The sequence below is a fragment of the Arachis ipaensis genome, chromosome B02, assembly GCF_000816755.2.
Source record: "Arachis ipaensis cultivar K30076 chromosome B02, Araip1.1, whole genome shotgun sequence".
Taxonomy (NCBI): Eukaryota; Viridiplantae; Streptophyta; class Magnoliopsida; order Fabales; family Fabaceae; genus Arachis; species Arachis ipaensis.
This window is the reverse complement of record NC_029786.2, coordinates 104,241,697-104,255,725: the sequence shown is the minus strand read 5'-3', so window position 1 is coordinate 104,255,725 and position 14,029 is coordinate 104,241,697. Positions and strand designations below refer to the sequence as shown.

Genomic DNA, 14,029 nt, shown 5'->3' with positions numbered 1-14,029 from the left:
AATCTTCATCCAACAACTGCACCAACATAATCAAGAATCTCCAAAACACTCTCAACACCATTGAGAAAAGAGCCTTAGATGATTGTCTCAAACTCTTTGATGACACCATAGTAGAACTCAACACCACCATTCTTGATCTCTCAAAAAATCCATCATCATCATCATCATCATCTTCCAACCAAGATTTATTGCATTTTCTTCATGTATAGGGACATCTACTGATTCCTCTGGGACTTGTCAATTTATTGCATTTGGGTGCTTGTAAGGATGCTTGTCTCTCTCTCTAAGCTCTCTATTTGGAATTTGGATTTAACCTTAGGTTTGTCCTATACTTTGCTTTCTTCTGTTGAAACTTCAAGGGTTCCTGGAGGATTAATTGGCATTGCTGTACAAGTTTAACATTAAAAATGCTCGAATTTATAATTCTATACTCTTCAAAAGTCTCATGTTTGAAGTCTGCAACAAACAAATATAGGAAATCTTTGGGCATGCTTAAAGAAAGATCTTGTAGAATAATTGAGTTATTTGTTTCACTTTTCTTAATGCAGAAAGATCCTAAAAGTTTTGTACGTGGCAATTCTTTTCTGGTTGAGTACATGGACAAGGAGCTACACATTCTTGTCTCAGACAGGAACTTCAAGCTGGGCCACTCTTAGAGGTATTCTCCTACACTGCGTTACTCTTATGATTCATAACATTTTAATGGGATCATAAACAAGTAAGCACAAGCATTAAATTTATCTTGTGCCTTTTTCCAATTTTCCACAAAATTCTGAGATTGTTGCTTCCTTTTCCAATTCCAATATAGCATGGTTAAAGTTGGTTATTTGGAGCAAGTAATGCTGAAAGCTAGGCTGAGTAGCTGATATGGTGATCTCAAAATAATGTTGCTCAACTCAAGGAAGAAATGAATTCTGAGGCATGTCTTTTGAGTAAGTTTTTAGTTTTGACTAGTATTAGATGGCCATTATTGTTTAGCTCATAAGTATGCATGACACAGTATTGAGCAAGTGGCCTTGAGAATGATGAATTCTTTCCCTTTCCATTCTTGCCTTTGTCATTAATGTTTTTCTTCTTTTATTCTTATTTCTGTAAGCTAGGTTTGCACTATGCCTTGACTCATACCCAAATCTAAGGCCTTTCATTACCTTTCCTGGTGTTGCTCTTGCTTGCTTGCTCGTGGCCCTTGCTGGTTTCAGTATGCCATTTATTATCTTCCCCTTTCAACTTTTGCCTTTGTCATTAACGGTTTTACTTCTTTTTATTGTTATTTCTGTAAGCTACTTTTGCACCACCCCTTGACTCACCCAAATCTAAGTCCTTTCATTACATTTATTGGTGTTGCTCTTGCTTGCTTGCTCGCTCGTGGCCCTCGTTGGTTTGATATGCTGTTTACTATCTTAGTATTAACTTCTGTTGAATTAAGAAATTAATTAACCTTGTGATGACTATGCACTAAGCAAAAACTGTATGAGTTGTTCCAATGTGTTTGTTTTGGTGTAGCAACAGATGAATCGAAGCAAAGTTGGATTAAGCCTAATTAGGAGACCAAAGGAATCTGGGCAAGAATGATGGAGGAAAATCGAATCCCAAACAAATCAGATGAGGTGCAGTCTCTGCATCAATGCAAAGGAAGAATTCATGGAAGACATCATCCTCGTACAAAATTAAAAGAAGAAATGGATGATGAAAAACATAATTTTTCAAGGACAGATAGACCAATCAAAATGCAACAAGAATACCTTCAATGATATGGATACAGTTGGAGCAACCTGTCAAAAATAGGCAGAAAGCTTACAAACTTTTCAAAGTAAAAAAGGAAGGACAAACTTAGTTTTATATTTTTATTTACACTGAACAATTATCTTTTTTTTTCTTAAGAGTTTTCATGCCTTCATCGTTTCATTCTATTTTAGGAGAGCTGATATGAGTTATACTGTTTATACGAAAGAGAGAGCTTAGAAAGTGAGAATCAATTTCTGTTATGAAAAAGGCAAGAGAGCCAGGATGTGAGAATATCTAGAAAAAGCTATAGTGCCGTTTGAGAAATTTGTTTTTTGTATTGGCTTGAATTGGTATTTGTAACATGAATTTGTTTATAGTGAAAAATTCTACCATTTATTATGGTGGAGACTAGATGTAGATCCCACTTTGGGATTAAACCAGGATACATCGTGTTGTTCATCTTCTCTATTACAATTTTCATTCACAATATTGTTATAACTGTCATCTGCATATGTTTTCTGCAAATCATGCGATCATTTTATAAAATCACCTTTTAATCATTCAAATCTGCATCCCTATTCCATTTTCTATGTCTAACAGTATAGTGCTGCAGGTTAGTATATAAGCATTAGTGTTATTAATTTATTGACATAATTAAATTTGAAAATGAGAGGGAAGAATGTCATCATCAAATAGTAAAATCAGAATGTGTTTACTGTGTATGGTGTTCACTTTTCTGTAAAAGAAAAAAGGCATGAGTGTTTGTATGTGAGTGAGAGCATCTAGCAAAAGCCTTAAGAGAGTCTGAGTGACTTGTAATCTTGACAATTTGAATTCTGAATCCGTTTAGTGAAAATCCCACCATTTTCTATGGTGGGAACTGGATCTAGATTCTACATTATTGGATTCGAACCAGGATATATCACTGAGTAACTCTCTTCTAACTTTCATCTCTTTATTAGCATGTTTATTTACTGCATTTCATGAGTTCTCATAAAATTGTTATAACCTGTCATACTAGTACTTTTGAGATTGTTTTGAAAATTTTCCTGTTGAAAATTGTGTGAATGTTCTGATAGGTTTATTAATCTTGGTTAGTGGTTGACCTTGTGTCATCTCTTTTGAATAGGTGGGCTTGTTATGGTAAAAAATAGTTTATATGTTTATATAATTAATTTTTTTTCTGTAACAAAATCATATTCCGAGATATTGATGTGGTTGATTCCCAAATTGAAAGAGATGTGCTTGACAAGTTACATCCTCACAAAGACTTGAAGGAGCTAAGAATCAAGGGCTACTGAGGTACAATGTTTCCAGAAATAAACAACAGTTGTGAGTTGTGATTCACTTACATTCTTCATGTTCCCAGCGTTTCCAAATCTCAGACTTCTGACAATCAAAAGATGTGAAAATTTGAGATCTCTTGAGATGGTGTCAGAGTTACAGTTCCTCTGGCAATTATCAATTAAGAGCTGTCTTAAGTTGGAGAACATAAGGCTACCTGCCTCTTTAAGCGATCTTAGAATTGGTGAATGTCCATTGTTCGGTGAATGTAGACGGAGGAATCGCCACATTAAGCCTACTATTTCCCACATCTCCACCATTTATGTTGCTAGGAGACAGATTTCAAGATGATTCGAAATCTTAAAACAGGTGAAGGATGAACCTTTTATCATCTGTATTTCATTCTTAACCTTAGGAATCATCATTCTGTAAGCCTTATATCTTATTTTACATACTAATGTCTAGCTTAAGACAATGGAGATAGGAAGGCATTGTAGAATCATGGAAACACTTTTTTCAGCATTGTGCATTGGATACTGATGGTGAAATAGATATGGTTTCAAATTTCAGGGCAACGTTGAACACAGCTTATTGGTCCAGAGGATGAAGGGGATGAATCTTGAGAAGTATAGTGAAAGCTTCAAACTCTCATTTAGTTTTTTGTTTTCACAAATTCACAATACATGACAATCCTTAATATCATAATCTTCTTCTTTTTCTTTGACCAGTTACATCACCTTACTGTACAACTAACGTGGCTTTGAATGCTTTGACTGAATCAGTACCCTGTCGCACTATGGGATTTACAGCAAGAATTGAATAAATTCACGCTCCTTTATGGCAATCCTCCTATATTCATATATGAAAATGGTAAATCCCTTTCACTTTGGCATTTCTGATAGTTCTGTATTTTCGAACTAGAAATCATAGATGACCATTAGGTGCACATAGAAGGTTACTCACATACCTACTCAAGGATCAACAAATACGTTATGTTTCATCATCCTGATAAGTGAGCATCTTAAGTTCTATTGAAATGCATGCATTTTATAATACTGTATAGTTACTGATAAAGTTTCGGTTTGCAACTTTGCATTATCATGTGGATAGGTCAAAGAACACCAAGCAATGCATCATTACAAGATGAGTCAAGGGTCAAATACTTGCATGGATATATTGGTGCCACACTTGATGCCTTGAGGTATGGAAAGTGCATCTAGATTCTTCTATTTTTGTGCTTTTGAAATACTAGAGTTAACATTTTTTTCAGAACTGATTCATGGAAATTAAAAAATATTTTGCATTCGGATGGCTTTATAATCAAATATAAAGGGATTTTTTGCCTGGTCTTTTTTAGATTTTTGAGTTATTGGATGGTTACAAAGTAAGCTATGGCTTATATTACGTTGATAGAAATGATCCAGAATTGAAGAGATATCCAAAACTCTCTGCAAAATGGTTTAATTTGTTCTTGAGAGGTAGAAGAAGCACTTCTATAGTTGGAGCTATGAAGCTTGTAAAGGATCCATCGCATATTTCTATTTGACACTTATTTGATGAGTATAGGTTGTTTAATTTTTTAGCACTGGAGCTTAATGTGGGAATGTATTGTAGAAGTAGAAACCTTTAGCATAATTTTTCATTTCTACATTCTATCACAAATGTTGTCAAATACTCATTAAAGCTGTCACAAAAAATATATATATGTTAGCTAGATCAAATCAAAATCAAATTCCTAATTCCTTTCATGAATAGAATTAATTATAAATCTTTTTCTTTTTTAGTTTAACTTAATTTTAGGGATTTTATGGTTAGAAATCTTTCTTTTATTTTAGGCTAGTATTTTCCCTTCTTTCCTATTTTCTAGTTATTTCTATTTCTGTAATTCCTCTATAAAGAGGTTGATTCTCTGTACATTTGATAATATAACTTATTCAAACACTTCAACTTGGTATCAGAGCAGGATCTCTGCACTGTGCCTCTGATTTATAGCTATGGCTGACAGTTCCTCAGTCATTAATCCTGAACAGAAGGAGAACACCACTCCTACTCCATCAGATTTCAAATCTGAGCAACGGGTTCTAGTTAGTGGTGACTCCCATTCAGTTCAGATCACCACATTTCGACTCAATGGGTCAAACTATCTTAGGTGGTCTCAATCAGTTCAGATGTATATCCGTGGAAGAGGGAAGATTGGATATCTCACCGGTAAGCGAAGCCAGCCTAACATCACTGACCCGCAATATAATGTGTGGGATACCGAAAATTCTATGGTGATGACATGGCTGGTGAACTCAATGGAGGAGGATATCAGCAGTAACTGCATGTACTATACCACTGCCAAAGAATTGTGGGATAGTGTCAAGGAGATGTACTTTGATCTTGGGAATAAATCCCAGATTTATGAACTTACTCTAAAAGCTAGAGAAATTCAACAAAGGAGTGACAATGTCACCAAATATTTCCACACATTGAAGCGGGTGTGGCAAGATCTTGACCACTTCAATAACTACAAGTGGAATTCAGCTGCTGATGCCAAACACCACCAACAAACAGTGGAAGAAGGGAGGATATTCCAGTTTCTTGCAGGCCTCAACGTGGAGCTAGATGAAGTTCGTGGCAGAATTATTGGAAGAGCAATCCTACCTTCAATTGGAGAAGTATTTGCTGAAGTTAGAAGAGAGGAAACTCGTAGAGCTGTGATGATGGGGAAAAGCAAGACTGAACAGACTTCTTTGGAGTGTAATGCACTCTTAGTGGCACCTGCTGCACTTAAAAGTTCATCAAATCAGAAGCACCACTCCAATCTTTGGTGTGACCACTGCAATAAACCTCGTCACACCCGAGAAACCTGCTGGAAGATTCATGGAAAACCAGCACATCTTAAAGGCAGCAAACCTGGTCCCAAAATACGCTCTACCCCAGTTGCTCATGAGGCTAAAAAATCATTATATGTTAGAATAATGTCATCCACATATACAATTAAGATGGCAGTTTTATTAGCTGCTGAATGTTTATAGAAAAGTGTATGGTCAGCTTAGCTTTGAGTATAACCAAGTCCCTTCACCACCATTCCAAGTCGTTCAAACCAGGCTCTTGGGGATTGTTTCAATCCATAGAGAGATTTCTTTAGTTTGCACACTTTATTCCTCCCTAGTTCAGCCTCAAATCCAGGTGGAAGTTTCATGAAAGGAATTAGGAATTAGGAATTTTTCATTTCTACATTATATCACAAATGTTGTTAAATACTCATTAAAGCTGTCACAATATATATATATATATAATGATAAAATCAGAAGGATAATATTTAAAGTTGTCATTGGTCAGATAAGTTTATCATTGTTCTTTATCTTATAATTTACAAATTATTAGAAATGGAACCTCTTTTATACATACCATGTTTTCTTGTACCTTCACCAACGTTCTAAATCCTAAAAAGAAATATCATAAACCAGACAATTTAATAAAACATATTAAACTATCTACTAAAACTGTAAGATGATATTGAAACGTGCCTGTACTAATTAACTGTGAAGCAAAATGTGCTAACTTGGTAAAGTTGAAAATGATGAAGACTAATTTAATCGAAATCATTGAACCAGATGCCTCACTTCTAGTGGATTCACATTACATCTTGTCTGTTAACAAAAACAGAAAGGTGAAAAATTTTTTATGGTATAGAGAAGCGTGAATGGTAGGTGGGTTAATAAATAAATGTACAAGTGGATATTGTTAAACATTTTGCAGCTAAAGATCCGTTGTAGGGAGCATTTTAAAAATGGAAAAATGAAGACCAAAGGCATCTCACAGTAGCTTTGGAGAAAGAAAACAAGAAGCTTCACGTGAACTTTGTCATGAAGACCAAAGGCAAAAAGCATATGAAGTCAACATATATTATTATTGGTTAATTATAATAATCTCAGCATGCACCACATTACAGTAATACTTACACTGAACTGCTACCCCTTCCATAACCTCTGTGTTTGTGAGTGAATTCTGAGTTTGGAGTGCAAACAGAAACCGCTTCCTTTTCCTTCTCTTTCTTACTTTCTTGCTCTTGTGAACATGGCTGCTGAACTTGTTGGAGGAGCTTTTCTCTCTTCTTTTCTCAATGTTCTTTTTGACCGGCTGTCTGATCCTGAGATCATCAACATGATGAGAGGAAAGAAGGTTGACCAGAAGCTGCTTCAAAGGCTGAAGACCATTCTAAATGTGGTTGAAGTTGTGCTGAATGATGCTGAGAAGAAGCAGATCACTGACTCTGCTGTCAAAAGGTGGCTCGAAGATCTCCAAAATGCTGTCTATGATGCTGATGACTTGTTGGATGAAGTCGCTACCAAAGCTGCTACTCAGAAGGATCCACCAGGTAACTTCTTGTCTCGCTTTCTCAATTTGCAAGATAGGGAGATGGTTAGTAGGATTGAAGAAATCATTGCTAGACTAGAAGATATTGCAAAACACAAAGATATCCTTCGTCTGGAAAAGATTGCAGCCAAGAACATGTCTGGGAGGATTCCTTCAACCTCCTTGGTTAAAAATTCTGATATATTTGTTGGAAGGGACAGAGAGCGAGATACCATAGTGAAATTGTTGTTAGATGATGTTAACAATGGTGAACTATCTGTCATTCCCATTGTTGGCATGGGTGGGATAGGAAAAACTACTTTGGCTAAATTGGTTTACAACGATGACATGGTGCAGCAAACATTTAATGTGAAGGCATGGGTTTGTGTTGGTGAGGAGGAATTTGATGTTCTTAAGGTGACAAAGGCTCTGATAGAGAAAACTTGCAGTCGTTGTTACTCAAATGATTTAGATACAGCTCAAAATCATTTGAAGAATGGGCTAGCAGGGAAGAACTTCTTGGTTGTTCTGGATGATGTATGGAGCAGTAATCGTGAGCATTGGGAAAGTTTTCTAAATCCTTTTGAATGTGGAAGTGAGGTAGGCAAAATTCTTGTAACAACACGTCTTGATACAGTTGCTTCTGTGGTGAAAACTAAACATACTGAAGCTCACAATTTGAGTTTGTTGGATGAAGAACAATGCTGGTCAGTGTTTGCAAATCGAGCATGGGATCCTGCAGAATCCCGAGATCATTCAGCTTTCGAAGAAATTGGTAGAAAAATTGTTGAAAAATGTAAAGGATTACCTTTGGCAGCTCAAACACTTGGAGGGTTATTGAGAGGGAAAGATAATGAAAAGGATTGGAATGATGTTTTGAATAGTGAATTCTGGGAACTCTCTGAGGAGGATAGTGGGATTCTTCCTGCATTGAGAATCAGTTATTACCACCTCCCATCATATTTAAAACGCTGCTTTGTTTATTGTTGTTTGTATCCGAAGGACTTTGAATTTGATAGAGATGAATTGACATTATTGTGGATGGCAGAAGGTCTTTTGCTACAACCAAAGAGTGGAAACACTTTGGAAGAAATTGGTTATGAATATTTTGATGATTTGGTTTCGAGATCATTTTTTCAACATTCTAACTCTGCTAAAAATTCATTTGTAATGCACGATCTCATGCACGATTTAGCATCATTCTATGGTGGAAAGCTCTTTTCTCGTATCCTTGAACTCAAGAATGCAGCAAAGCATGATACCAAAACTCGCCACTTGTCATGTGCTCGTAAGAATGATAAGGATTCGCGTATGAAGATCAGAGAAGCATGCAATAGGTTAAAACATGTGAGGACATTGTTGCAATTCAATTTGCATAAAGTTTTTGGAATCCCAGTGGGAGGTGGAGTAACCGTTCCTTGTGACTTACTAGAACAATTGAAGTGCTTACGAGTTTTGTCGTTTAGTTTTCGTTCAGATGATGAAAACTTGATGCATGGTTCAATTGGAAAATTGATCCATTTGCGTTACTTGGATCTTTCATACACATCCATCGTGACTTTGCCCGAGTCTTTAAGTTGCTTGTACAATTTACAAACCTTGAAGTTGAGAAACTGTAGAAAACTTAAAAAGCTTCCTAGCAAGATGCAAAATCTTGTGAATTTGCGTCATCTTGATGTTTTTGACACTGGTTTGGAAGAGATGCCAAAAAAGATGAGCGAGTTAAAAGATTTGCAATTTTTAAGTTGCTATATTGCGGGCAAAAATGAAGAAAATGGGATTGGAGAATTGGGAGAGCTAGCAAATCTTCATGGATCATTTTGTCTTGAGAAATTAGAGAATGTCAAGAATAGTAGTGAAGCATCGAATGCCAGGATGGATGAAAAAATACACCTGAATGCTTTGGAGTTGTGGTGGTCATCATTTGAAGAAAGTGAGGTTTGTGATTCCCAAACTGAAAAAGATGTACTTGACAAATTACGTCCTCACAAGGACTTGGAGGAGCTATCCATCAGGGGTTACAGAGGTACGATGTTTCCGGATTGGGTAGGGCAGTCTTCGAACTTCAAGATTACTAAGTTGGAGCTGAGGAGATGCAGGAATTGTTGGATGCTTCCTTCACTTGGACAGTTACCTGCTCTAACGAGTTTGGAGATTTCACATTGTGATATGGTGAAGATGATTGGTGGGTCATTCTATAAGGGTGATGGAACTCATCACCGTCAGGAGACACCCTTCCGATCCCTTAAATATCTCTTCTTCTCTAATATGTGTTGCTGGGAGGAATGGGAGTTATATGAATGTGATGATGATGATGATGATGCACCATTTCCTCAACTTGAGACACTTAGGATATGGGATTGTCCTAAGTTAAGAGGGGATTTGCCCAATTTTCTTCCGGCTTTGAAAGAACTTTTCATTACTGGATGCAAGCAGCTTGGTTGTTATCTGCCAAGAGCTCCCATGATACGCGAATTAAGAATAGAATGCAAACAGGAAGCAAGAATGCGGGAGCTACCACTTTCTATGTTGGAGAAACTAGTAATTAATGGAGAGCAGCAGGTGGAGTATGTGTTTGAGGCCATGACCCACACCCAACCAACCTCTCTCATACAGCTAGACATCTCAGAGTGCTCATCAGCCATATCATTTCCAGGGGATTCTTTGCCCCCTTCATTGCAAGAGCTGTACATCACAGATTGCAAGAATGTAGAATTCCCAATGCAACACCAACAACATGAGCCACTAAGGAGTCTTACAATAGACAACAGCTGCGATTCACTTACATTCTTCGCATTGCCAGCGTTCCCAAATCTCTTGTTTCTGACAATTGAAAGATGTGAAAATTTGACATCTCTGGAGCTGTCACAGTCACAGTCCCTCCAACACTTATCAATTTCAGAGTGCCTTAAGCTGGAGAACATAATAAGGCTGCCTGCCTCTTTAAGGGAACTCAGAATCGATGACTGTCAGTTGTTGGGTGAAGGCATAGAGAGGAAGGACCCCCACATTTGGCCATCCATTTCCCACATCCCCTACATTAATGTTAATGGGACATGGATTCGGTATGACTCAACATCTTAAACAGGTAACTCTTTTGCTCTTTCTCTGTATCGCAAAGCCACTTCATCTTCTCCAACATCATATTCATTCTTACTTCTATTTTTCAATTTTAAATGAATAGCTTATTCACCATTCAAGTTGATGGCAGGAGACAGTTTCCATGAGGACTCAACATCTTAAAGCAGGTAAAGCATTGTTTTTTCTCATCTATATTTCATTCTAAACCTTACAAATCCTCATTCAACATGCTTTCTCACAATGACAAGTTGACAACCCCCATCACATTCATTCAGTTCTATATTATAATAAAGCAAAACAGTGCATCAAGCTAAAACCTCTTTAAACATGTTACTCCCAAAAGGCCAAAAGAATAACAAGGGAGTAATGGACTAACCACTATCTATTCATTATGATTCACATTCTGTGTTTTTAAATTTTTATTATTAGTTACAAAAATTACACGAAATTTCATTTCCAACTAGCAGTTGAACTTTCAGGTCTCCAGCATTTTATAGTTTTCATGAATGTCCTCAATTGTGTGTACTACTCATTTATGTATAACCACCACTATCTATGTTTTGGCAAATGCAGAGAGTCCATTTTCAAATGAAAGGGTAATCAATTTTTTCTTTTTTTCTTTTTTTCAATTTTATTACTGTGTAGCTATGTAGTATATTTCCTTTCCAATAAGTGAGCATCTTAAGTTTCTTGATGAACCAAGATAATTTAATTTTAGTGCATTAAGATTTGGTGCTATATAGTTACTGATTAAGATTTGGTTTCCATTATCATGTGGTCATGTCAAAGAATACCAAGCAATGACTCATTACAAGATGTGTCAAGGGTGAAATACTTGCATGCATGCATGTATACGTGCCACATTTGATACCTTCAGCTATGAAATTTTTGTTGATACTTGAGACACATGGTATATACTTCTTGTGTTTCCTAATTTTCTGTTTCATTCCTTTTTTTTTTCTTTTCAGGAATGGATCAAATATGAAGGGGTATTTATTTTGCATGGTCATTCTTAGATTTATTTGAGTTAACGGAGGATTACAAAGTAAGCTATGGCCAATGATAGAGATATCCCAAACTCTCAGCAAAATGGTACAATTGGTTCTTGAGAGGCAGAGAAGAAACATTTCTACGATTGGGGCTATTGTTGCAGAAGTTTGGAACAGGGGAATTGCATGCTTAAGTAGTTGCTGGGATGTATAGTTTCTAAGTTTGTGTGATGTTAGCTGTTAGTTTGACGAATCTTGATGGCAATGCCTAAGGGATTCGACCACACACTAGTCTTTATGTCTTTTATTTTGGGTCTTAATCGAAAAGTTTTATGTTATAATTTATAAACTTGTATTATGAACTCCTAAATCTTAACAGCATGGTACTCTTTTTCTTTGTTCGGGTTTTGCCAAGTGAGTTTTTGATAATTGATTTCTTTTTATTAGATGTATATATTTTAAATGGGTAAAGCAACAAATATTTGTGTAAATTACAAACCTTTTTATTCTTTGTATAGATCAGATTAATATAATCAAGGACCATTCACACTTGGTTTTCTCATAGTTGGTGGAAGATGGACCCCATGATCTGTTAAGCATCAACTTATCAGTTCACTACTTTTGGATTAAAACATAAAAATTATTAACTGTAATATAAACAAACAAAAATGAAAGATAAAAATTAAAAAGTAGTTTTATGTTGAAATTATTTATTTTAAAGGTAGCAGATGCATGCAATCTGACAAAACACTATAACTTGTTTGCAAACAACATACAAGGATTCACAACTTTCACTCTTTTAAACAATAATTTTGGCACCTCATTCTCACACATGTTTTGGCTGCACAGCATTGTTATAGTGCAAAATTTAAATAGTAAAATTTACAGTAGATGGCAACAAAGTTGAAAATAAAATCATATGCTTTGGGTGCAAATTGCATTCCATTCCCTAGCTGGATAGCTGCAACACTAACACAGGAGCCAAAATGATTAAAAGGTGTCACATATAATCACACATTCCATCCCCTTGAGAGCCATTAATGTAGGCAGCATTTAAGATCCATGCTACATTATGAGCCTCTTTGGCACAACTAATACAAACTCCAAAAGGGTCAAGTTTCATGCCTATCTCTGTGATATAATCTACACAGAAATTCAAACTCAAACAACACTAAAATGCACCAGAATTAAACTACACTTAAATGCATCAAAATTAAACTCCTAAAAAATTTAGATAAGAAAATCTACTTTTGTAATAAAGTCAAATTGTGGTTTTGTACATTTCCATCAAGTGTTTTGTATCTTTCTCAGGATGTAAATTTGGCCAAGCAATCCAGCAGATAGCTACTACCTTTTCCTTACCAGTTGATAGAAACTTTAGTTGAGTACAAACTATCACCAATATTTGGTTCAATTTGAAAGTCTAATAGACTAATAGTGGAACAAATCACCATGATTAATAGACTAATAGTAGAAGTAGAAGGAAACCCATAGTAGTTCCCCCAAAAAATTATAGATCATCAGCATGATTTTTGGTTAATGGGGAAATCAATAAAAAATTTGCTTAAACTCAAACCTTATTGTCAAACAAAGATGAAGTTTACCAATTACAAATGAACTTGAGTATCCGAATAATGGACACTGCAACAGTTGAGGCTTTAACTTTTAGCCATATTGTTTGACTTAACAGAAGGTTTAGAATAATGGATCTCTTACCAAGAAGCTAAGACAAATATACTTGAGTATGGTATTGTCCGCTTTGGGGCCTCACGGTTTTGCTTTTGACGATAGGGATGCTAGCCAAAGCCCCCCACACTCACTCATCAAAACACGTCATGCTAGAGAGAGGTATCCAAATTCTTATAAGGCATGCTTCGTTCCCCTCCCCAAACGATGTGGGCCTTACAGCTTATTTGCTGATGTCATTGTAAATGTTATTCTTTTGCAGTTTATATAGTTAATTAATGCAGAGAATATTTCATATGCCTTAGACAAATACATTAAAATCATACCAAGGTTGCTGTTATTGCAGATATCAATTAGAAGTGATGCTGCTATCAACATAAGCACCAGAGGCAGAGCCTTGCATATATAAGAAAACAAACCTCAATGGCAATGATGTAAACTAAATTTAGACCCCTAATGTGCGAAAAACTAATACTATAAATCTTTTGTGCACATTTTTTAGATAATTAAAATGATAATAGAGGAACTTTGAGTTTTATAATTAGTTATAAAACAACATATATAGTTCTTAAAATAAATATTATAAATTTTATAGTATATTATACTGATAATAATATCATAAAAACTAATACGATCAATCTATACTTTTTATATATATTGAATTAATTGTTTAAGTAGTATTTTTAACTCTTAAAATAAAGAATTGTATTATAATAAATTCGGGTAGTATAATAAAATCTAGTTCTATCAATCTATAATGTTTGTGTGTGTGTATATATATATATTCAAGTATTTGTTCAAGTATTAAAAAAAAGTTAATTTTTCCCCTATTGGTTTTGATAAATTCAAGTATTTTTGCAACAACTTCTCTTAATATCATTGAATATCAATTAACTTCACATCTTATGATTTTATCTTAA

At 35.4% G+C, this 14,029-nt stretch overlaps 2 protein-coding genes across 12 annotated transcripts in view; both read left to right on the top strand.

The window, feature by feature from the left end:
* LOC107626153 (putative disease resistance RPP13-like protein 1) overlaps positions 1-14,029 on the top strand; it is a 76,349-nt gene that overhangs the window by 46,497 nt on the left and 15,823 nt on the right. For 3 of the 7 annotated variants that reach the window (XR_002358099.1, XR_002358100.1, XR_002358101.1), the window contains 2 exons: positions 809-932; positions 1,504-2,645. The gene's annotated coding sequence lies outside the window, so the exon portion shown is untranslated. Of the gene's footprint in view, positions 1-808; positions 933-1,503; positions 2,646-10,339; positions 10,409-10,537; positions 10,602-11,216; positions 11,290-11,402; positions 11,821-14,029 lie in introns of those variants that run through there. The other 4 variants (XR_002358098.1, XR_002358097.1, XR_002358094.1 and 1 more) reach the window with 4 other exon arrangements.
* Positions 1-14,029, top strand: part of LOC107626148 (putative disease resistance RPP13-like protein 1) — a 32,372-nt gene that overhangs the window by 13,287 nt on the left and 5,056 nt on the right. The window contains exons 3-5 of one of the 5 annotated variants that reach the window (XR_002358103.1): positions 3,475-3,535; positions 3,584-3,879; positions 4,120-4,265. The exons of 1 other annotated variant lie outside the window; for it this stretch is intronic. The gene's annotated coding sequence lies outside the window, so the exon portion shown is untranslated. Of the gene's footprint in view, positions 1-3,474; positions 3,880-4,119; positions 4,266-10,441; positions 10,459-14,029 lie in introns of those variants that run through there. 3 more of the 5 variants (XR_002358102.1, XM_021116482.1, XM_021116483.1) reach the window with 3 other exon arrangements.